The sequence below is a fragment of the Quercus lobata genome, chromosome 3, assembly GCF_001633185.2.
Source record: "Quercus lobata isolate SW786 chromosome 3, ValleyOak3.0 Primary Assembly, whole genome shotgun sequence".
Lineage (NCBI taxonomy): Eukaryota > Viridiplantae > Streptophyta > Magnoliopsida > Fagales > Fagaceae > Quercus > Quercus lobata.
The window spans coordinates 72,974,716-73,001,730 of record NC_044906.1 but is presented as its reverse complement, the minus strand read 5'-3'; positions in this window follow the sequence as shown (position 1 = coordinate 73,001,730).

Genomic DNA, 27,015 nt, shown 5'->3' with positions numbered 1-27,015 from the left:
CAATCTACAGTTGAACCCTTACCCCAATACACAATTGGGCTTATTCTGTAGTGACAATATCTCCTATTCAATGCACGGCTCCCAGTATGTGACTAACCAATTGATGCACGGATCCAAGTACGTGACTAACACACCAACTTAAGAAAAATGTTGGCTGTAAAGTTCTTTAGTTCATCCACACAATGAAGATCAAGCTCCTTGGTCACAAAATCCTACGACGTACAAACGCAGCAGCTTCTTCAAAAGAAAGATGAACTAGGGCATATGTCTCTAGACACAATATGCTTGAATAAAATCTTTGCATCAAGTTTCATCAACCTTATGACGGCCCTTAAAATAATCCTTATATAAGTTTAGGGTTGTGAGAAAAGATAGCCTAAACACATACGAATGGATATGCGTGAAATCAGATCTGAAAAACTGATTTTCGTAAATCTCAATAGATAGGGTATTTGTTGAGCAACTGTCAAGCATCGGGCTAAATTTGTTTTTTAAACCTTGATAGATACAATTTGTCAAGCTAGCTGTCGAGTTTTAAAAATACAGCAATTCTTCACTTGTTTCTTGAACAGATTTGGATGGCTTTAACTCTTAACTTGAACATGTTTCTTGAAGACTTAAACCATCTAGATCTACCAAATTACAAGTAAAGTGCGTTTTGTTAAAGGATAAGCCAATTCTAAATGACATATGTTCTTAACATGATTCACATATGTCCTCATAGCCAATACTTGTAGTTCTTTGTGCTCTTCTTCAGAATTCACTCTATATTCTTGTTAGCACCCTCTATTGCTCCTTTAGTCTAAGGACGATATGGTGAGGATTTGTGGTGCTGAATATTGAACTGTCTAAGTAGCTTTTTTGTTTCTCCTTGAAATGCAGCCCATTGTCAGAGATAATTTCATGTGGTACCCCATATCTACAAATGATATTAGTCTGAATAAACTAAGCAACTTTCTTTGAATTCAAAATCTTGTATGAGGCAGCTTCTACCTATTTAGTGAAATAATTAATAGCAACAAGTATGAATTCATGGCCATTAGATGTTGTGGGTGAATCTTCCCAATAATATATATTCCCCATGTAGAGAATGGCCAAGGTGAAGTTTGCTTCCATAGTAGTCCAATAATAACCTTGTCTCATTATCTTCCATGACAGCATATATGCATTCATATATAGCCTATAGCTTGACTCAAAAACCTCTTCAATTATTTACTGTGCTTCCCTGGTAGTCATGCAAAGGAAATGAATTTCATTATATGATCTTTTGTAAAGTCTCTCATCATAAATAATATAATTAGTGGACAACCTTCTGATGGTCAATTGGTCATTCATGTTTGCAAACTTTGGGTATGTCTCATCCTTGAGGTACTGTAAAATGTCTGAATACCATTCACCTTCTCCATTTGTTCCCTCATCTTCTATTGACATGCAATAAGCTGGCTCTTCTTTTTGTTTCACCACTATTGGTCTAGCTTCATCTTCCTTAGGTCCATCCATTATGGATGCCATTGTTGCTAGAGCATCAACAATTTGATTCTGCATTCTCGGCACATATTGGTAATGATTTTTTTTTTTTTTTTTTTTAATTTCGAGGCCCACCTTTGGAGACATTCATGATAAGGCATTAGCCTTTCTTCCTTAATCTTCCATCTATTCTAAATTTGAGCAATTATCAAGATTGAATCACCATATACTTCCAACTCTTTCACTCTAAGACTCAAAGCTACTCATAACCTCATAATGCAAGCTTCATATTCAGTGGCATTATTAGTGGCAGGAAATTTGAGCCTAATACATCTTCCATAATTCTACCTCAATCCCCATGATATTCTCATTTGGAAAGTCTCCATGGATTTCTTCAGCTTCTTCGGGTGAATAGTAGGCTAAGTGATCAACAATTGCCCTCCCCTTCACAGACTTCTGAGTTATATATTTAATATCAAATTATGACAAAAGTAGAACCCATTTAGCTATTTTCCTATCTTGCACAGGCTTCTCCATTAGATATTTCAATGGGTCCATTCTTGCAATCAACAAGACCTTGTAAGCAAGCATACAATGTCTGAGTTTGCGGGTTGCCCATGCAAGTGCTACACATGTCTTCTCAAGTGATGAATACTTCTATTTATAAGCCAACATCTTCTTGCTGATGTATTAAATCACATTCTCCTTCCTAGACTCCTCTAGGTACTGAGCAAGCAAAGCCCTCATTGCTGTATTTGTAGTTGTGAGATACAACAATAATGGCTTTTCAGGTACAAGTGGAACCAGTATTGGTGGCTTCATCAAATAATTCTTAATATTCTTAAAAGCTTCTCGGCATTGTTCATTCCATACTGTGGGAACTTCCTTCTTGAGTAGTCGGAAAAGTGGCTCACATGTCATGGTGAGTTGGGCTATGAATTTGCTGATGTATTGTATCCTCCCTAAAAATCCTCGAATCACATTCTCAGTCTTGGGAAGCTTCATCTTCATGATTGCTTTGATTTTGTTAGGATCAACTTCAATTCCCCTTTGATATACTATAAACCCCAACAGCATTATAGATGTCGCGCCAAAAGTGCACTTCTTTGGATTCAATCGTAACTTATATAATTGGATTCTTTGAAAGAACTTCCGCAAAGTTGGTATATGCCTTTCACAGTTTTTGGACTTCACTATCATATCATCAACATAAATTTCTACTTCTTTGTGGATCAAATCATGTAAGAAAGTGGTGGCTGCATGTTGTTAAGTAGCATTAGCATTCTTAAGGCCAAATGACATGACCTTGTAGCAATACATCTCCCATTGAGTAATGAAGGATGTTTTCCTCATATCTTCTGGAGCCATCTTTATCTAATTGTATCTTGAAAAACCAACCATAAATGATAGCAAGACATGTCTTATTGTGTTATCAATCAAAATATCAATGTGAGGTAAGGGAAAATCATCTTTCGGGCTAGCCTTATTGAGATCTCGGAAGTCCATACACATTCTCACTTTCCCATCTTTCTTTGACACTAGAACCACATTAGCTAACCATTCTGGATAGTTAACCACCCTCCAAAATCCCATATTGTACTGTTTCTCAACTTCTTCCTTGATCTTGAGAGTCCATTCTAGCTTTATTCTTCTCAACTTCTTCTTGACTAGCTTCATGGGGTGGGCGGCTCCCTTTCATGCCCAGTTCTTCAACTCAGTTGTGGCTTCAACGATGGCGGGTGGCTCCCAGTGAGTTCCTTCTTCCCTCAACATCAGTACCCTGTGATCTTCATCCATATAATTTGTGGCTTCACCATCAATCTCCATATCTATGGGCTTGTCAGTCATAAAAGTATCCAGACGCTCTATACTATCCATTCACCCACTAAACAAATCATGCTTTCCTTTGTTGCTCAGGTGGATGTATTAGGGGAGATATTTTGACTCATTCCCTTCCATTTTCTCATCTTCATTTTCAAGACTTTCCAATGTTAATTTTCTGAAACTATGGATCATTAGCTTTCGGTCTAGAGCGGCCAATCTAGTGTCTATGTCATCTTCTTCCTTAGTGTATGGGGCTAGTGAGCCAAGTTTTGAATTTTGAAATGACCCCAACTCATGAATTTCTCTACCATGCTTGTCATATTGAGGACCTAACCTTGAGGTACCATCAGTAATGTAGCTCCAATCCAAAGGACTCCTATAGGAGTAATCATCATAGTCTACATTATCAGCCTCTTCAATCTCCTCTCTTGCAGCTCCCAACACATTTTTTAGCCCATATTCTTCACTTCCGGCGTCGCTCCCCATGTTTATTGGTTCAGTTTCAACATTATCTTCTATATCTCCATCATAGTAGTCTACGTCATCATCAGAGCAGTCTTCATAGAAAAGTCTCACATCTTCATCATCTCTATCACTAGGAGGTTCACTTTAATCATTGTCACTATATTGGCTATCATAGTCTTCACTCTTATTGCTTTCACTATCATTGTTGCCATCATCCTCATCATCTCCATTATCACTACTGCTGCTATCACTACTATTATCACTCTTGTTGTACTACCTTCATCATTATCACTAGGGGCTTCTCCTCTTTCCTCATCTTCATCACTAGTTCTCGCTTCATACGGGCTCTTCAATGCATGTTGATAAGCTTCTCAGTACTCTTCTTCTTCTTCTTCTTCTATATTGCAAATGGCATCTCCTAGAACTATAGTCATTGCATCAGAGTCCATGTAATCAACCCAAAAACCCTCCGACAGTTAAATCAATTTTCTCTCTAGAACACAAGAATGAGAAACTTTCCATTGCAAAACTTACCTTAAGTGGATGGGACTTGCCCCTTTTATAGAGAGTTAGAAGTGGGTCTACTTGTTTGGATCTATCACCGTCGTAGGTGATGTGGACAGTTAATGGAGAACATGGGGTTCATGGAGCGAAATTCGAGGACCCCCCCCCCCCCCCATGTTTTTGGAGTAATACGTTGTGGTTTGATTATGTGAAATTTTTGGAGAATTTCTTGTAGAATTTACCAAGTACATTTTGGTCATCCATCCACCTGGTCGTCCATGGAGGATTTTCCTCTAACCAAAATATCTTATTAAAGAACAAGAATTATTTATGTATATTGTCATTCTTGGGATTTTCTCCTGCTGAAGTCCTTTGGACACGTTCTGGACATGGACGACTATCATGGACGACTTAACCTTAATTGATTCCTATCATTATTGATTGTGAAACTTGCTATAGATATCCTCTCAACTCCTTACTCTAGAATCATCTAGGTCGAGGAACCACCTAAGAGCGGCTCTAGTCAAAGTGTTTTGGAACATCTGAGCAAGTAGTTCTTCAATTACTCCTAGGGGCTGCATGGCCCTCATGTACATCTTCAAATGAGACTTTGGGTAGCCAGTCCCATCAAACTTGTCTAAGGTTGGCGTCTTGAATTTGGGAGGCAGTCTCACATCAAGAAAAAGTGAAAGTGATTGGTAGTCCATGAGGTCTTCCATCTTACGAGCTCTCCTGATCATCTCTTCCACCTTGTTTATCCTCTCGTTGATCTTCTTCTCACCTTCCATGGTTAGGGAATTATGGTCAGTCTTGTTCTCCTCTTGGCCACCCTTCAGGTTTAGAAATTGTTGTACCATAAGTTTTATATCCTCCCTCAGCTAGATTTGACTAGCTACCATGTTGTTTAGTAGCTCTTGAGTGTTCATGAGTTCTTCAGTGTTCGGATGTTATTTCCCATCTGCCATAGCGATGGAATCTTCAGACTTCTTGTGGTTTGGATTGTCTTGCAGGTCGAATACGGGATTATGATGTTGTAGCAGTGGGGTGTCTTCTATGCTTACGGGCTTCAGTACTGTGAGAGGAGTGATGGGCTTGGAACTGTAACTATTAGCTTAAGTGTCGATCTTGGGTTCTTTTTGAAGCCTTCTCTCTGATCTTGACCAAATTCTCCCCTAAGAAAAGGCTTGGTTGGGTCAATCAAAGCTAGGTTTCCATCTACATCAATTAACTAACCAAACAAACACACACAATATGCAATGCAATTTTAACATCGATCGACCTAAGGGTAGGTCATAAGTCATTACGTTATAGGATGGGTTTGTTATTTTATTGTTTCCCATGACTAGGACGTTAGACCTCCCAACTTGTAATGAAATGAACATTACATTGGTCCAAATGGCATGGTCTATCCTTTATAGTCAACAAGAAGTGATCTAGTGACTTTGGGCTATAAGTTAGTGAGCTCACCACTGGGTACCCAAATCTAATGAAGACTGGTAATCCATAGTTACTAACACCATATGTTTGAGATGGGGGCATACATATTTGTTGTTTTTATGGCACACACTATGATAGTTAGGGAAAGCTCTTAGCAATTAATAGGGCAACACAAACAAAAATATCATACAAACATCTTAAGATATAAATAAACAAACAAACAACAATATCTTGCGAAAGAAAAGGGTATAAAGTTGGTCACCTAAAGCCTAACACGAAACTTAACCCTCGACATCCCCAATGGAGTCGTCACTGTGAGAGACCGTGCTTCTTGAGGGGTGCTCTCAAAAAGAGATTTGGGTGCTTGTAAGGGCACCTCTCTTTTGAGTAGTGGTGTGGAGTTACCACTTCTTTTTTATAAAAAAAGAAAAAAAATATATAATTACATGTCCAAAGTACCTCAAATGTTATTGATTGAATAAAAAATACAATTTTGGTAAATTATCCTTACAAGGCTGTGGGTCCTAGTTACAATCTATGCAAAAGAATGCAAAACTTTAGTCCTAGTTACAATCTACCAAAATTAAAAGACAAAGAACTAATCTACCTATCCAAAAATCCTAAGCTCGGGGGCTAGGTTACGGAATGGGAAGGTGTTAGACACCCATTTTGCCAAGACAGAGTTTGGTTTTCTAGACTTTAATGACCAATGTACCATTTTGGCATGATGTTGAATGACATGTTGAACACACATGACAAACATTGACAAAAATAATCTAAATAAATTTGCCTTATGAATATGCCCTCTTCTAAAAGAAAATAAGATTTGCTTTGAAAACTAAAAAAAAAAAAAAAAAAAAAAAAAAAAAAAACAACTAAGACTTGGTTTATGAAAAAAATCAGATTTGTTTTTGGTAAAAAAATGAGATTTTGTTGAAAAGAATCATATTTGCTTTTGTGTAAAGGTAGAAAAAAAAAAAGAAGTGATTTTATCAAGAAAAATCAAATCTGTTGTTTGTAAAAAAAAAAAAAAAAAAAATGATTTCGTTAAAATAACTAGATATGTTTTTGAAAAGTAATAAAAAAAATTTTAGGTTTATGAGAGAAAAAATTAGATCTGTTGTTTGAAATTAAAAAAAAAACAAAAAAAAAAAAAAAAAACTTTTGAAAGAGGATTCACATTCATGAGATAAATTTATTATACATGAATCACATATTAAAAAAACTTCAACCTAACTTTTAACCCCTTCTTTTAAATTTCAAAATTTGCAATTTTGTAAAAAAAAAAAAAAAATTAGATCTGTATTTAATGAAAATACAGATCAGTTTTGAGTCTAAAAAAAAATTAAATATGTATTTAACGAAAATACAAATAAGTTTTTGAACTTTTAGAAAAATCAAATCTGCATTTAATGAAAATACAGATAAGTTTTGTAAGTTATCAGATCCGTATTTAATGAAAATATATATCAATTTTGTAAGTTTAAAAAAAATCAAATCTAAAAATACAGATCCATTTTTGAAAAAAAGTAATCTTTGATAGTCATTAGCAGATTTTGAAACTTAAGAAAAAAAAATTACAGTAAACAATCATCTAAGAACATGTTAAAGAAAATTCTAGCAAAGCATGGTAATTATATATCAAGAACAAAACATAATAAAACATGTTAAACACATTCATGCACCAAAAAATAAAAACTCAATGGAGAAAAAAAAGAAAGAAAAAATAAACAGAATACCTTTTGTATGAGCTTGCTCTTCTAATGAAAGAATATTTTAGAATTCAAAGAAGTTTGTTCGCCTCTTTGAAGCCTAAAATACTTTACCTACAGAAAAGAAATTTCTAAAGAAAAAGCCTTCAGAATGTCTTTAACATAAGGGGAATTGAAAATTCTAAGGGGAATTGAAAATTCTAAAGAGAATTGCCAGAAAGAAGAGGGGGGGGGGGGGGGGGAGGTCAGAAAGTGTCCTAAATTTTGAGAGGCACCCACTATTTATGGAGGTTGGAATGCTTCGAAAAATTAGCTGAATGATCAAATACGAATTGGAATGCGTCCTTATCTCTAAAAAATCGAAAAAGATAAGCTTTATCTCAATCAGGGGGTCCTTAGGCCGAGCCTCGAATTTGTGCCAATCAGCACTTGGGGAGTGCCGATCGGCACTCCAAGAGTGTTGAATGGCCCTCTTAGGTGCCGAATCCGTGATCGAGTATTGGTCCAATTTAGACTCATTTTTTGAGGTTTTTTTGAGCCAAAAATTGTACCTAGATGCATTTTTAATCCGTATTCTAAAAATTAATCAATTTTTCTAGATATTTAGGTCTTTAAAGTGATAATTATCTTGTAGATAAACATTATAACAAGTCTTGATTATCTACAATTTCGTTGTTATATGATTATCCACTTTATTCCCATGCAAGTAAGTCTATTTTTAACACTAACTAACAACCAATCACAAAATTATTTAATTAATTTCAATTGTCTAGCCAATCAGAATTAATTTAAATTAATCATGCGTGATTGGTTCCACCTAAACAAAATGTATGCAAACCGTGCAAACTTAATCATGTGATATCTTTCAATCTGACGGTCCGATTTGAAAATTGGACATATCGTCACGACCATTAGAACCTCAAGATCAGTTTTATGATATGCTATGAATGAATTAATGCATGTAATGCAACTCTAAATTTTGGGTATATGAATGGCCATTCTAGTCATCTTCCAAGATTAAATTGTGGGTGCAAAATCGAGTGTTTACACTTCTCTTGCTTGATATTTGATAAGCCGAAGCCAGTTCTTGAAAAGGGAATTCAAAAGAACTGAGGCTAGTAGGGAATCTTGGCCTTGAAAGGATCCGACAAAGTTGGAAATACCTAGGCCTCCCCTAATAGAGTGGCCTTATGCATCCTTTTAATTGTCCATTCTCATGTTCAATATAGGTGTCTCATGTTGATTGATTAAGATGTTGCATCCATAAGGTAACCCAAAGTAGGTTTATTGAAATCTTCAACTCCTTGGAGTGGGCTCTTGAATGAGTTGCTCATGGCTCACGTATTCAGAAATGGTTCCACCAGTTTCTGTCATGACCACAACTAAGGTAAATTTCTGAATGACTCATTGGTCTTGCGATGGTGACCCTACTTGAGATTTGTATAGGAATCTATGACGCTTTTGCCACCATCGGCTTCATCCCTTTTTACATTTGAGAAGAATCGAGAAAAGTTTTGCCCTAGTATGGCATTTTTCTAGTTCTTCGATAATCCAAACGACCTCTTAAAGATCCTTGATGGAGATGAGCTAAGACTTTCTTGGTCTTTTTGAGCCTTGCACTGGCAATAAATTTCCTCTAAGGGAGATCTTGATCCCCTAAAAGTCTTTAGACTGGGTTGATCTTTAGCATCCTCCCTATTCTCAGGGTTTTCTTGAAAATTTCATGCAACTAGTTGACAACATCAACCAGATCTTAGGAGTGAAACCAAGGTCCTTTAAGAAGCATTGCAAGCGAAAATTGGCTACATATCAACTTGGTCTTGGTAGCCCATCGTCGAGTCTTAATCTCCACATTTGGAAGTAGTGTTAGGGAAGTTCCGCAGTTTTTCTTGAAATAGTACTAACTCATCTATCTTCTACTACCTCAGGTTCAATGTGACCTCTTGGTTGAGATTTTGAGTGATGGTATGCATGCCCAAAGGGCTTCTGATAGTCCTTTCTTTAATGTTGAGAATAGTCGAATCCAGACTAGACATGAATTCATCTTGACAAGCGGTGGGAGGGTTGGGTACCCTTAGGAGTTTATGCCATTGATGGCCATTTTAGAAGAATTGACTCCAAAGACTTTTCTAACATCAATCTTGATCGTTAGAATCAATTGGCTTGGATTGCAAAAGACAAATCAAGGTGGTCTTAGTAGCACCAACCTTTTCAATCTATCACTCAAAGTGTGACACAAAGGAGAACATCTTTAGAAGCTTCTTACTCTCCAGATCATCTTCGGTTCATTCCCCTAAGGTTATGAGACTAACAAAAGCCATGGACTTGGATCCTACAGATCTTCCCATAGACCAGAGCCTTAGACATTTCTGGGATTGTCTTGATCATCTCATTTTCAAGTTTCAGAGAATGCACTCGAGTGGACCTTTCTCTTTTTATTTTTGAGTACTCTTGTAGGAAGTTTCCCCCATCCTCTTCTTCCATTTTCTATCAACTGGAATGTCAAGGAGCTACCAAAGTGTTGAGACAATGATGGTATGAGCATTTAATAGCGATTCACGCCTATTCTTTTCAGGTTTTAAATGCCATGTGGTAGCGGATTTGACCATATCGTCTTGAAGAGCCTATACATGAATTGAGACCTCAGTTTGCAACTAAATGATGGAAACCAATTCCCATTTTGCAATCCCCCAAAGTATGTTGGCTTTCAATTCAAATGGTCCATTGCTTTTGTTCAATATTCCACTCACTCTTCATTCTTGCCATATATCCTTTAGTACAAGCTTGGAGACGCAAGGATCTTAAACTTCTCACACTTTGTCTCACACGTCGAAAAAGAATGGGATAAAAAGGAGTCGGGATTATAATTGAGACATTTTCATGGTGGAAACAAAAAACCAAAGCCCATCTTAGTTTTATGTCCAAATGCTTTAAGCATGCCCTTTTTTGATTTTGCAATTAAGGGAGAGAAGTTCCATGCTTTGGACTTCTTGTAATTGAATGAGTTTCTAAAGTGAAGCAAATCTTAACATAACCTCTTTGTGGCAAGTGATTGAACATTTGCATACGTTTTGAAAAATCTTGGGATGAACCTCTTTTTCTTCACAATGAAAATTTTAAGGTACCACCCCTTGTCTTTTTTAGGAAAAATTTGACACAATTTGTATAGCAAAGGGTTTTGTAATGATCAAAGCAAATGTAAAGCTCTTTTTCTAATACAATATTCACAATGATCCTTGGACAAGGAAACCAATTTTGATACAAGGAAAACAAAGTTCGATCCCTTTGGCAATTTTGAAGAAAAATTTAGCCTCTTGCCTGTCTCTATGGAAAGACTTGGTTGCTTGTCACCCAATTTTTATTTGTGCAATTAGGCGAAAGATATTAACAAATGCATGCATGCCCTTGTAAGGTCGGGGACCCTTAGGGCTCAGGTGGATACTAATGCATGAGCGGTTTTGGGGCCATCCCTTTTAGGGTTTCTTAATGTTATGCAAACAAGCAAAGATCATACCTTCATTTGAGATTTGTTCCCCTGCAAACGAAATGCTCAAGGGCATGCTCCTATCATTTTCAAAAATTTTGCTTAAACCCTTGAGCGGGTTTTTTTATCACAGTGAGTTTCTATAGTGATGCAGAATTAATGCAAAAACTTGGCAAGTAACCAAAACTTTCATATCATGCTTGAAATTGCAGAATGGACCTTTCTCTTTTGATTACAAAGTTTGGCTTTTTACAATGCCCCAAGATCATGCACTATAGATAATGGCTCCAACAGTGGGTCTTTTACAATATAAGAAAATACAAATTTACAATGAAAAGCTTCATTCTTGATAGCTTGCTCTTCTCGGAGAAGATCTCAAACTCTAGGCATTGTCCTCCTCAGTGTAGAGTTTCGGCTAATTACCATAAATTTTATATGTACACATTTACATGATAGGGCCATTAGTGTATGCATGCATGCCTTTGTAGGTTTGGAAACCCTTAGGGACTGGGTATGATTTAATGTGTGAGCAACGGGGTTGCTTCTCCCTAGGGGTTAATCACAAATGTTGTGTAAACAAGATGGAAAGAACTTGGAGTAGAGCACAGCTCTTTGATGCAAGCGAGAGGGAAAACCTGCAAATGGAAATTGGACACTTTTCCCTTGACTCATTTTGAAAAAAATCCTATGAAGGATATCCTACCATAGGCTGGGATGTTCGCTTGAATTTGGCTCTTCCTAGTCCTCACGAGTTTGACGTAGTCTAGGCCAACTATATGAGACATGGCTTAACTGGTAAGTTGGTCCTTCCTAGGAACCATCCACTTTGTGGACTTGATCAATTTCTCATCCTTTTTGGATGATCAGTCCACTTTATGGACTATCTATTCATCCTTCTTGGATGATCCGTCCACTTTGTGGACTTGATAAATTTTGTACAAAAAGACATTTTAGTCATATTTGAATATTCCTTGTATTTATTAAACCAAAAGTAGTTCTTAAAGGAGAAGTTTAAAAAGAGAATTGAAAAGTATTGTAGCGAAAATAATCCGTCTAGATAGAAACTAGAAAACCGGAGAATGTTGCAATGACTAAATAAAAACTTGGCAAAATTTAAATAAACTGAGAATCTGTAGAATGTCGTTCTCTACTGGTAGTATCTTCTTAGATGCTCAGTGTTCCATGGATGGGGGAGCTTTTGGTGTCTCGAGATGGTATGTGCCTTTCCTTTGCCACAACGTAATTCTGTAGGGTCCTTCCCAATTTGGGCCGAGCTTTCCTTGGGTAAGATCTCTGTTGGCGCCCATTACCTTCCTCAAGACAAGATCTCCGACCTGGAAGTCCCTTTGTTTAACTCTGGAATTGAAGTGCTTGGCCATGAGGTTCTGATATCGTGCCAATATCTATTCTGCGGTAGCCCAGACTTCGTCTCATAAATCTAGCTACAAGCGCATGGCCTCGTCATTCCTCCGTTCATCCGGCCAGATGCCCTTTGCCCCTCACTCTCACTCACCACACTGCCTCTCTCACTACTCTTCCCTCTCAACAAATTCATATCTCAGGTAAGGTTTTGCATAATTTGATTGTCATTGTAGTTGGGTATTAGTTGTCTATGGGTGTGGGTTAAAGATTTTGACTATTTATTTTTTAGATAGTTAACATAACTTAGTTAATTTACCAATATTGTGAATTATAGAACTTTGTTTTGTTAGTGTTAATTTTTTGAGTATTTATTTGCATGGTTTTTGTTATCAAAATTTTATTCATCATTTCTAGGCTTTTATTTTTATCATGATCTTACAAGTTTTTTTGACTTTATTCATCATTGTTTTGGGTATGAAATGGGTAGTGAATGAATGTAATGAATGGGTATCATAATCAAACTCCTGAAAGTAATTCTTAAAATGCACTGACCTACAATACATGACTGTATAAGGAATTGATCATTATATATATATATATATATATAAAGTATAAGAATTGGTCATTTTGGAAACAATTTGGTATCTGGAAATGACATTTAAGCCTTAAGGATATGGAATACTCTGGTCTTGTTAATTTAATATGTTTTGTTAATGCTGCATCATCTTTGTAAAGTCTCCTCTCGTTCTATGTATTCTTTAAATATATATATTTTCCTTACCTTTTATTTTTCGGGATTGCTCCACTAGATATGTTTCAAATATGCTTCCGAAGCCAAACTTAGAACCATAGGTACCACAAGTTACATAATGGCTATAAAACTAGTAATTACCTATGAAAATTCTGGCTTGAATATGTTCAGCCTTAAGATCACATTACTTTTTTCCCCCCACTTTACGACTATATGATTTAACTAACATAGTAACTTGACTTGAATAGGTTCACAATGCCTGAAATTGATATAATCCTATACCACGGTGGTCCGCTTAAGAATACCAATGTGAACAAGGGATTGTCATTTGAAGGACCGGGTATAAAGACCTATTATACCTAAATTGATTGTAGGTTGAAGACCCTTGACGAATTGAAGAAGATTGTCATGGAAGAGTTGTGTGAGAATCCTATTGTGCACAACATACAAATTACTTATCGTATGCCAAATGAAATCTTGAAGCACCAGATTAATTGCAAGTATATGGCGATAGAAGCAGACAAACATGTAAAGATCATGTTTGACAAGTTGGAGAGAATACCTGAAGTAACTAACATTGAGTTGTACATACAGTTGGAGCCGTGTGTAGTCTAGCAAGAGGATATCCAACAAACAACCACAAGCTTACAGGTTACGGTTCCGGATGCTCAATACGAGTATTCTACACATGTAGAGGATGATGATGTTCATGCCGATGGTGGTGATGATGATGTTCATGCCGATGACAACGGCTATATTGATGAGACTACTGCAATTAACAATGATGATGACGATGATGATGATGACTATGATGATGATGACTATGTTGATGAGAATATTGCCATTAACGGTGAAGATTTTGATGATAGAGATGAGTATGAAGACATGATTGACAGAGGGGATTTTGGAGACTTTGAGAGGGACATTGACGACGATGAGACATTGGACGGTAGTGAACCTTATGCAGATAATGTTATTAGTGTCCAAAACATTACGAACACAATCCCTACCTACGCACCTCCTGCATTGTCATTCTCTACAAATACTTGGGAAAATATGGTTGATCCTTCACATATTGAGATGCCATTTGTGTCTACTTGGAGAGAGGGGATGAATTTGTGCAAAAGGTTGACTTTTGCCAATAAAGAGGAGGTGAAGCGGGTATTAACAATTTGTGCCCTCAAGGAAAACAAACATTTTACGATCACTAAGTCAACGACGAAAAAACTTTGTGTGAAATGTGTGCATGAGTCATGCAAGTGGTATGTCTACGTAGTTATGAAGCCCAATCTCCACGAACTATGGATGGTCACCGTGTATGTGAGTCCTCACACGTGTATACCGATTGGGGTGCGAAATGATGGTAGAATGATGAGTTGTAATTTTATTGCATCAGACATCCATCAGAAGTTATGTAAGGATCACACTACCCCAGTTAACCATCTCAGATCTATGATAAAAACGAAATATAATGGCCATAAGCCTTCTTACTACAAGGTATGGGATGCGAAACTAAAGGTGATTGTGAAGATGTTTAGGAATTGGGAAGAGTCTTACCAAAGGTTGCAAAAGTTACTAATAGCATATATTGATCAGGACCCGACTACCCAGGTGTTCTATCGTATCACATCCACCGATGAAGATGACACCGTATTGTTGCATTATGTGTTTTGGTCTTTCGATCCATGCATATTAGGATTCAAATACTACAAGCCGGATATTAGTATTAATGGGACCCATCTGTATGGTAAATATCAAGGAAAGTTGTTGGTCGCAATGGCAACCGACGCTAACAACAAGATATTCTCTCTCGCCTTTGCTGTTGTGGATTATGAGTTAAGGTCCAGTTGGAGGTGGTTTTTACAGTGCCTTAGAGAAACGATTGGCCACGTGATACCTGACGAAGGCATTTGCATAATTTCAGACCAACATCTCGGTATCAAAAATGTCATTGCAAACTGGCCTAGAGGGGATGATGGAAGAACACGGGTATTTCATAGATATTGCCTTCGATATGTTGCTAGCAACTTCAACACTCATTTTCAGAACTCAACTCTAAAGTCAGCGTTGTTGAAAGCGGGATATGCTAGTCAGGTAGTTAAATTTGATACCATAATGGAGTCCATTAAGCAGGTGGAAATTGAGGCCATTAGGAATAAGAAGAAGGTAACGAGGAAGGATGGCAAGGAAAAGAATCAAGATTATCTTCCATACACATACCTAATAAGTGAGTCTGTGGATATGTGGACCCAGTCACATGATGGGGAGAGACGTTTTGGGGCAATGACAACCAATTTATCAGAGTGCTTCAATGGTGTACTGAAAGGTGCATGGGGCCTTTCTATTGCCGCGTTGGTTGAGTTCACTTGGAACAAACTTGTTCAATATTTCCACGACCAGTGCAAAGAATACCATTATGAGTTGTTAGAGGATAAGAAATGGATTGAATATGTCTTATTCACGTGGGATGGAAATAAGCGTAAATTTGAGAAACACTATCTCAAGCCATTTAGCAATGAAGAGTTGATATTTCAAGTAGTTACCCAACTCAACATGTGTAGCACAGGAGGGGGAAACCACAGTTATGAAGTTCGGTTACGAGAAAGAACATGCAGTTGTGGGAAATGGCAAAACATAGGGATCTCGTGTTCACATGCAATTAGAGTATGTGACTATTTACATATTGATTCGACCACATATATTCACCCATACTATGGTTTGAACAATGCCCTTAACACTTATGAGCATACATTTGTGGTTCCTAAGTCATAGTCACTATAGAAGGATCCCATGGGGCCAAAGTGGTTGCCTAATCCAGCATTGTTGCGGGCCAAAGGTCGAGCAGTGAAGTCAAGAATAAGGAATGAGATGGATGGAGTGAGAAATAAGGATTGAGAATCGGGATGGCGGAGGGAGGACGCAGATTTGATAGAGAGGTAACCCGAGTAGACATGTGGACTGTGTCATGCTTCCGAGCATAACCACAGAAAATGTCTGCAGTCCCGTGGCGCTTCCACAAGCGGTCATGTTCCACACTAGGTAGATAGATGGCAAAAAGTTATGCATCGGTTAAATAATTGTTGTTCATTTGATGTTTACCTAATGTTTACTATCTTGTCTCCTAACATGATTACTCTACGTTTTTCAGGCATGCTTCCATGGATGACGTTTTTGTCGTGCGGACTGCTAATCTTAGGAAAAGTGACTACATTATATTGGCTCTATGTGAAGTTTTTGGTTTTTGTTGAATGTACTTGTAATTCTCTATCCAATGTACCTCTATGAAGATTGTGATTTGAGTAGTATGGTTAGAACTGCAAATTAAGCATGGTTAGGCATGTTTAGAATGTTGATATATTGAGCAGTAGCTTTTACATCATTTTTTTTTTTTAAATGTATCTGTTCACTAACGCATGTAAATTCATAGTCCCTCATTCATGAAAACCAACTTTTCTGGAAAAAACTCTCCCACAGAGAAAATATTTTTGTACATTCATTTTGAGTCAGAGAGAGAAAGAAACATAGAGTAGTTCACAGAAAACAGACTTTGTGCTTCTTCTTCGTGCTGTAGATTATTTTATCCTAGGAGGTAGATGTTCGTGAGTTTCAAAGCATCACAGTTTGTGTGAAGGGTGAAATTTGCTTTAATGAGATTGTGTCAAACACAAGACTTGATCTGAATCATTTATACTTTACGCATTTGGTTTGTGAGTTGTTAATTATTTGTAGATTTCTTTTTAAAGATATGTACAGTATTTATTCATTGTTTTTGCTATTACATTTATTTGTGTTATTACTTATATTTAGATTTATATGTTACTAGTCGTTAACTCGTGCAATGCACGGGAAAACTATTAGGGAAAACTATTAGAAAATAATAAAGCATGCATATATTAAAAGACAATTTAAATTCATGTATGCTTGCAAGGGATACATACCTAAATAGTTCTTGCTGTAGAAATAGAAGCCTTATCTTTAAGATAAAGAACCGATGTAATGCTAGTGAGATCCACAATATGGCCAAACCTGTAATCCAAAACAAAGAAATGGCTAAATTTGAGACCAAAAGTTCATATATTTAAAAAAAAAAAAAAAAAAAAAGTTGAGACAAATCCCAGTTCTTTCAAAAGTGATTTAAAATCTACTATTGAGTATAAAGAATATTATTGAAGTTGTGATCTCACAGTTCATCCAATAAGCAGTTCTTTCCAAAAAGTGATTTAAAATGGCTAAATGAGAGACTCACAATAGTGACTGTAGCAATAAGCTTTTGATTATTTATTATCTATGAGTTTTATTGTTGAATTTTAATTGTTTAGTACTTGATAATTGATATCCAAACCTCAAGAATAAATAACAAAGAAGCAATTGAAACCTGTAATCCAAAACAAAGAAATGGCTAAATTCGAGACCAAAAGTTCATATAAAAAATAAAAAAAAAGTTGAGACAAATCCCAGTTCTTTCAAAAGTGATTTAAAATCTACTATTGAGTATATAGAATATTATTGCAGTTGTGATCTCACAACTCATAGTGTTTGTAGCAATAAGCTCTTGATTATTTATTATCTATGAGTTTTATTGTTGAATTTTAATTGTTTAGTACTTGATAATTGATATCCAAACCTCAAGAATAAATAATAAAGAAGCAATTGAAACATGCAAAGTTGTGAATCCATCCAAATCAAAAAAACAAAAGATATATAAATCAAATTACCATATAAATAATAATTGATGACTTGCCATCACGTACTCATCAAAGCTCAATGCTCTTCTCAAATTCTCTCTTCTATTTTCTACTTCAGATGATGCTTTTTTATCCGAAGCATTGATGTAACATATTTATAGGTTTGAATTTAGATGCAATATAGACTATAGAGTTTTATTGGATCCTAACCTCTCTAACCGGAGTGTGGCATTTGTTTTGAGTCAAACTTCTCTAATCAAGAAAACAAACTAAATGGTATTTTATCAAGAACTTTAAATGTGCTTATCTCTTTTTTTTCTTTTTTCTGAGATAGAAAACGTGCATGATTTAGTGAAGAGGAAAGGATGTGTGTGTTTATTGTTTAAAATAAATGATAATGATGTGTTTAAGTTTAAGTTGCATTTGTTAGAGAGATAGAGATAGAGTTCCACTCCTTATTAAGTTTAGACTAAACAAAAATAATTTTTTTTTTTTAAAATATATAATGATAATGATTTATTTCTTATTTTTTATTTTTTAAATATTATGCTGATTTGGAAAATTGTGAAAACTTTAGAGGTTTCGGTTTTATATATATACTAGTATTATGCCTGTGCGATGCACAGCTTAATCAAGAATCATGTGTAATCTAAAGAAAATAATAAATATTTTTTAATTTAATTAAATTTAAATAATAACATATATTTAAGTGGTAAACTCAATTTAATAGTTAAGAATTATGAAAAACCCAAATTACTAAACAAAATAAATAAATAAAAGTAGTGAGATTTACATAAGAATTGAATTTTTGTATTTGAAAGCGATGGAGGAGGCACCAAATTTCAACCTATCAAAACAAATGTGTAAATATAAACTTCAAGAAATATTTTTGAGAAATACTAAGAGTTAAGACCTTGGCAATAAATTTGCATTGATAATTGAAAATAGCTTCATTAGCATTGAGATGTCATAAGAATTAAAAAGAAATACCTTTTTGTGAGGTCTGCACATCCTCGTAGGCTATAACTTCAAGGTGTTTAAAACTTTAATGGGTCATGCCATATCTTGACCAATATCCTTTTTTAACCCTACACCTTCAATAAATCTCATTTTAGCAATTATTTTCTTATCCGATTCCAGTGCATATTTCAATTGACCCAAACTTGCTAAGCCAACTACACCTTAATTTTTAAGATTTTTATCTCTCTTGAGAATCCTTTGTTGTGATCATATCCCAATAGATTATGGTTGATGAAGATCTAGTTAATTAAGTTCCGACAATTCAAGCTTATTGTAAATAATCACTTTCAAAATTCTAATAACATGAATACTTCCATTTTTTTCTCCTTAGAAATTTAGGTGAAAGAATAAAGAATACAAACCAAAAGTAATGAGGATTGATCATACTTACCAATTATGGAATAAAAATCTTTATGATACATGAAAATAGCACCCATGACTCCACAAATGAGTACATGCCTCCCTCCATGGCCAAATAAAGATGGTCAAAATAACTAAGCTTTTCAAAGTTCCCTTCAAACTCTATAGCTTTAAAGAGTTCCAATATAGCTAGTTGTAGTATAAATAATATGATGTATTTTATGAACATAATGAAACAAAAAAGGAAAAAAAAAATTACAGATAGAGTTAAATAACCTTGGAGAGGAAATAGAACCTGTAGCTTTCATTGTAGGCATCCTTAAAAGTATCCACACAATTTGATCTAGTACAATACACTGTGGTACTTCCATTATAGAACAAAACCATCCATCTAAAAATATATACAAAAAAAAAAAAAAAAAAAAAACTTAAGAATACAAAAAATATAACCTTCATGAACAGTCCAAATGAGAAGTTTGAGGGAGGCGGAGCAAAAATATTTATGATTTTTATACCCTATGATCTAATCGCAAGTTTTAGATATACTTGAAGGTAAGCAAAAATTGCAACAATTTTTTTAGATAGACACAAAATCGTAATTGTTCTTATCAACTTTTCCTCTACTAATCTTTGGATAAATACAAAATTTTACTTTTTCTTATCAACTTTCCTCTATATAGCTTAATATTGATATCAACATTTTTTTTCCTTAACTTTATGAATAATTGTAACACGGTGGGAAAGATTAATTATTAAGAATTTGAGTTTGAGACAAAGAGTTTAATTAGAATTAAGGATTTCAATCTTTGTATATCTCCATATAAACCACAACATATAAAGCACTTCAATTATAACATACAGATTCAATGAAACAACACATGTTCATAATTCAAGATTGAAATCTATTCAATCACACGTATACGTCCAGCCAAAAACAAAAACAACTGAAAAATGTTATAATAAAGCTTTAATAAAACATCAATTCTACACGTCCCTTGATTGGCAATGTTATAGATTTCAATCTATTCTATAATTATGGTTTGACAATGTTGGATTTTTATCCACTTAGAAATTATAGTTGAAGAAAAATTATATCCACTTAGAAATTATAGTTGAAGAAAACTTATATATATTTTTTCCTTAAAATCTAAAAATCTAAGAAAATTTCTGCAATTTAGTGTCGCCACTTGGCGCAATCACAACGTCTAAGCCCAACTTTTATTATATATAATATGATATAATATGATATATATATATATATATATATATATATTAATCATAAAAATAAAATGGTTATTATCATAGTTTTAAAAATCGGACCGGACCGGCCAGTTCACCAGTCCGACCGTGAACCGATATACATACCGGTTTGGTTATCATAAAAAACCAGAAATATGAAAAAAAGCGGAAAAACCTATAAAACCGCGATTCAACTAGGAAACCCGGGAACTGGAACGGTCAAACCATTTCCCAACGGTTCTCTAACTTAGCTACAAACTGCTTTAAAAAAAATAAATAAATACCAAGCCAGCATTGCCGACCACCTCAAGAAAAATGAGCAAATTGGAAGTCGGATCTAATATCTTTGACTGAGAGATATTTGTGCAAAGCTTTCAAGTTTCAACTTTCAAGTTGAGAGATACTGAGAAAAAATAAAAATAAATAAATAAATAAAACTTGAGGGAAGAAAAAGAAGGCTGTGAATACTTGGGTGTTGGTACCGTACTGGCACTAGTGAAAAACCAACCCGTAGAACTACTGAAAAAACTCAAAAGCCAAGTATCAATGAAAGGCATAAAAGGCATCTAAAGTATTAATGCTTGGCAGTTGGCACTTGGGAATTGGGTTGGGTACTTTGGGAGATGTACAACCACGCATGTTAGCCAGGTGTTTTATTTTTTATTTTTAGTGTGTACTGTTCGGTTGTGTTATTTCTTTTTTTGCTGAATAACTGTGTTAATAACTTAATTTTGATTAATAAAAGAATACAAATACAAACATATTTTTTAAACAATAAAAAATGATTTGTATTTTAACATTTAAGCTACTATCATCTAATTAAACACCCTTTTATTTAGAATAGATCTTTAAAGTACAATTAAATTACTTATTCTTAATACCGTTGTAAAAAAAATGATAAATAAAACAAAAAAAGATATAACATTGCTATTATTTTTGTAATGTTAATTTTGATTATTTACACTTTCTTTCCCTTTACCATCTAATATAAGATATAAAACTCATTTTATAATTTTTTTTATATTTGTTTGGATATATTTGATGAGTTGTTATTTATTTTATAATTTTAAAATAATTAATTAAATTATTTATGACATCATCGGTTTGACCATCGGTCTGACCCCGATTGGACCAAAAAATCAAAAATCACTACTTTTCCGGTTCCGTCACCATTCCGATTTTTAAAACCATGGTTATTATATATCTAACGATCTTAAAGTAGATTTTATATATTTTAATTTATTTTTCTGATTGCTGCGTAAATCGATGTAAAATACTGTGTTATATTTAATCTTTGATTCCTGAGCAGTATTTGCGAATTGATATTGACTGCGAGATTGGTGGACAGTTTTCTTTTCATGAAATTGTTTTGGCTTTTGTGTTTAATATTTTAGGTTTATGTTTATCACAAATATCTTCTTTTAATATTATAAAATTACTTTGTGATCTTCCTTTTTTCTTTTTTCTTTTTATTTGATAAACAGCTTAAGAGAACTTTCATTGATCTAAAACAACTTTCAAATTGATTACGTCATGCTGTATGTATTTGGTTCCCTATAATTGAGGGGCTGTCCTCTACCCAAACAATGCATTCATCTACCCGTCTAGCATGTGGTGCCAGTAAGTGTGCTGCACTGTTGCTGCCCCTGCTGATGTGAGAAGCCTTCCACCAGCTGAACTGCCTCAGAGAGATTTCAATGCCTTCAGTTACCTTCCTGATAGAGCTTGGAGTAGGACCCAGCCCACTTAATGCATTCATCATAATCAGCGAGTCCCTCTCAACTATGATATCTTTGAGTCCAAGGTCCCAAGGCAATTGTATTACAAATTTTATTCCAGTATATACATAAATTGATATGATAATTAATGTGATTGGTAAATGTAAATTAAAAATATAATAAATAAAATTAAAATAATATTTTATTAGTAATACATTAATTTTAATAGTTCTACAATAAAAATTTGTAATATTTTTAATATCAATTTTTATTAAATGTGTTATGTTTACAATATTTTCTCAATACTTTTACAATAAATCATAAGTTGTTATTTGTTATTAGTTCTAATTTGTTCCTACCACTAAAATGATTTTTTAATTTCACCAATAAAAATCCATAACAACTTTAAACTTAAAACTTGTCAAGAGTGTTGCAAAATAAGATTGCATTTTTATTTTTGTTTTGATACACTTATCTCAATTTTCAACTACCATCTGCCAACAAATTGTTTTTAATAACTTTTTTTTTTTTTTTAAACCTCCACTTATTCTCTTTTATTTTTACAATTTATCTTTCTTTATTTTTATCTTGATTTTATCTCCTCCACATGTTTACCTACTTAGGCTGTGTTTGGTTTATGTAAAATATTTTCCGGAAATGCTATTTTTTGGAAAGGAAAATATTTTCAAGTGTTTGGTTGTATTCCAAAAAATGCTTTGGAAAATATTTTCTAGTGTTTGGTTGTGTTGCTGAAAATAATATAGAAAACATATTTTCTTCTTGTTCCTCACATTTTCTCACATTTTCTTAGCTTCTAAACAAATATATAATACCATTTCTCAATAGATAAACACAGAAACAAAACCCAACCACAAAAAAATTCATCAAATCCGGTCAAATTCATCAAAACCCAACCATTTCTCAATTGCTATCTTAGTGCGATCGGTGCCGTCTCGGTGTGATCTTGGGGTGCGATCTCGGCGAAGTCAAATGCTTGAGCTGGGCTTTGGGTTTGCCGGTGAAGTTGAAGGGTGCAATCTGGGTGTGATTCGAAGTCGAAGTTAAACGGCAAAGTCGAAGGGTGCGAAGTCGAAGGGCTCTGGGTTCGTTGGCAAAGTCGAAGGGTGCGATTCGAAGTCGAAGTCGAACAGCAAAGTCAAACGGCGAAGTCGAAGGGTACGATTCGAAGTCGAAGGGTGTGAAGTCAAAGGGCTCTGGGCTCTGGGTTCAATCTCTCTCTGGGTGCGATCTCTCTGGCTGGAGCTTGGTTGATCGAAGGGGTGTGCTCTCTCCCTCTCTCTCTCTCTGTCTGTGTTTTTCGGAATCCATTTGAAAGTAAAATAGCAACTGAAATTGATTTCCGACTTGAGAGGGGAATTTTCGGTTAAAGCTGAAATTAATTTCCGTTGACCCTATTTTCCTGTGTTTACCAAACACACATTTTTATGAAAAACCATTTCCAAAAGTGGTTTGAAACCAAAACAAACGCAACCTTACTCTTATCTCATTTCAAATTTCAAAAAGCAAGTCTAATCTCCTTACCTTTGGGAAACAGTAAAGAGATAATAGCTCACGCAATTTCCTATCTGTTCTATAAAAGCAAATGGCAGACTCTGGGTTGATTATTGTATTTGACATCATATTCTGCTTTTAGATACTATTTCGTGTCCTTTGATTACTGTAGATTGAATTTATATATATATATATATATATATATTTTCTGTTTGCATTTTTTACTCTTATTTTGAGATAATCACGCTATTGAAAGCTAGAATCTTGAAATGTACAGTAAGGCCGTGTCAAACTTGAAAGATGAAATTTACAGTAAGTCGTGTTGAAAGGTGACAAAAAAGATTTCGTCTGAAATAATGACTCAAATACACATTTTTAATTTTTAAATAATATTATATATATTTTTATATTTTTTTTACTTACATTTATTTTTATATACATTTTTAAATATATGTTTTTAATTTTTAAGTATATGTACCAAACAATTACTAGAATTTTGCAATTTACAAAAATGGTGTTAAACTATTTAGGGCCTGTTTGTCAGCCCATTTTAAGCAACTTTTTGAGTATTTTAAACACACAACACATTTTTTTACACACTTTTTTATTCACATATATATATTAAAAACACTCAAACAAAAATACCAAAACAATATTACTCAAACTCCACTACCAAACACTCTCTTAAATTTCAAAGTGTCAACCAACCCAAGCGTTTGTAACTAAAATTAATGTTTTTTTGACATCACTGTATTCATTAATTTACCTTATTATGCCGTATTGGTATAGTTAATGAATCTTTGAAAGTTTGGTAATTCGGTGAAGACGGGAGATTAGAGAGAGAGCGTCTGAGATTGTGTCCGTTGGATTGGGATATAAGATTTAGATATCTAATCAAGAAGTTGATTTATAATTGTGACCGTCGGATTGTGCTTTTAGTTTTGATTTTGTTAGAAATACTGAATGATTGTATTGTATTTCATAAATCAAAGAATATACATCAGTGCCTTAATATAGGAGACATATGTGTGCGGTACAAGTAAAGTGTAGTACAAGTACAAGTGTGCTATACAAGTAACCTAATTGGGCCTAAAGCCCATAACATAATATACGTTAACAGCCCCCCTCAAACTCAAGGTGGATATGAGACTAGCTTGAGGTTGTCAACCAAATCACGAGTGCGTCCCTTAGGAAGTGACTTGGTGAAGATATCTGCAAGTTGATCTTTGGAAGAGACGGAGAAAAGCTTAAGAGCACTATGGACAAAATGATAACGGATAAAATGACAATCAATCTCGATGTGTTTAGTCCGTTCATGGAAGACATCATTGTGAGTAATATAAATGGCACTCTAGTTGTCACAATAAAGGGGAGTAGTAGAGGATGTGAACACACCTAAATCCTTAAGAAGCCATCGTAGCCAAAGGAGTTCAGATGTGGTATCAGCAAGGGCACGATATTCTGTTTCAGTACTTGAGCAGGCCACAAAGGTTTGTTTCTTATTTCGCCAATAAATCAAAGAAGAACCAAGGAGAAAGCAATAACCTGTAGTGGACCTGCGATCAGTGGGATCTCCTGCCCAATCAACATTAGAGAATGCATGGAGTACAAGAGGAGACTGAGCTAAGTAGAAAAGGCCATGGAAGAGGGTGCCCTTCAGGTATCGAAGAATGTGCAGAACAGCAGCATAGTGAGTTGATCGTGGAGCAGACAGATACTGGCTCACCTGATGAACAACATAGGAGATGTCTGGACGAGTAACTGTGAGATAAACTAGGCTGCCAACCAATCGTCTATAAAGAGAGGGATTAGACAATGGTTTCTCCCTTGAGGGAGTCAGATGCGCATTAAGCTCAACTGGAGTGTCAACAATCTTGCTATTAGTGAGTCCAGCTTGAGATAAGAGTTCAGAAGCATACTTAGCTTGAGTAAGATAAAGTCCATCTGTAGAATGAGTGATTTCAAGACCCAAGAAGTAGCTGAGATGTCCAAGATCTTTCGTCTCAAATTGCTGACTGAGAAAATCCTTGAGTTCTTGAATGCCACTGAGGTCATCACCAGTTATGATCATATCATCCACATACAAGAGAAATAAAATAGTGTCTTTGTCAGTGTGACGAAGAAATAAGGCAGAATCATAATGACTGGCCATGTAACCAAATGAGAGATGGTAGAGCTGAATTTGGCAAACCAAGCTCGTGGAGCTTGTTTAAGGCCATAAAGTGCACGTCGAAGGTAACAAACCTTGTTTGAGTCAACAGAGAGATCAGGAGGAGGTTGCATATAAACCTCTTCATTTAAATCTCCATTAAGGAATGCATTTTTGACATCCATCTGAAAAAGATCTCATTTACGGGCATCAGCAACAGCTAAGAGGGCACGGACAGATGAGATACGAGCAACCGGAGTAAAGTTCTCTTCATAATTAATCACATACTCCTGTGTAAAACTTTTTGCAACAAGACGAGTTTTGTAGCGCTCAATGGACCCAATAAGTTTTAACCTGGCTCTGATACCATATTAAATATTAGCATTGATACACCATGTTGAATATGCTAGTATAGATGCGAAAGTAAAAGTATAAAGTATAAAATACAATAACACACGAGGGTTACGTGGTTCAGCCTAACGGCCTACATCCACGGAGGAAACCCTAAAGGGCTACATTAATAATATATTAGAGTGTAGTACAAATCCTGTGTTACAATGAATTATAACTTGTGTATATATAGTAGACTAAACCCTAGACTAATAGACTTCTAGTACAAGTAGGAGACTTGGCTTGCACACAAAATATAATTAGGTTTAGGTCTATGCTAATGGGCTAATATATCTCTAACACCCCCTCTCAAACTCAAGATGGAAGTTTGATGAAATCTTGAGATTTGATAAGGTTGAGAAGATCCCTTGAATGAAGTTTGGCTCTGTGACAGTAGTTTGAGAAAGACAATGGCTTACAGGAGAGTTTTGACGGTAGCAGTAGGAAGTCAAAGAAGATGAACGCAACGAAAAAAAAAAAAACACCCAGAAAGACAAAGATTGCTCTTAAATATACTATAAGGAAAGAAAACTATGGCCTCAAGAAGGTGGCTCTAATACCATGTTAGAAATACCGAATGATTGTATTGTATTTCATAAATCAAAGAATATACATCAGTGCCTTAATATAGAAGACATATATGTGCGATACAAATAAAATGTAGTACAAGTACAAATGTGCTATACAAATAACCTAACTGGGCTTAAAGCCCATAACATAATATACGTTAACAGATTTTAACGATTGATTTGTAATTTGATACTTTTTCTCTGAATCACTGATATGATGTATCGCTGTGTTACTGTACTAGAGTCTACTGATATGACTCAGAGGAGTTTGTAAAGTATAATTGTAACCGTAGAATTTGAATCTTATTTGGATTAAACGATTGGATTTGAAATTGGGAACTTGTGCCAAAAGGGGTGTTCAGATAGG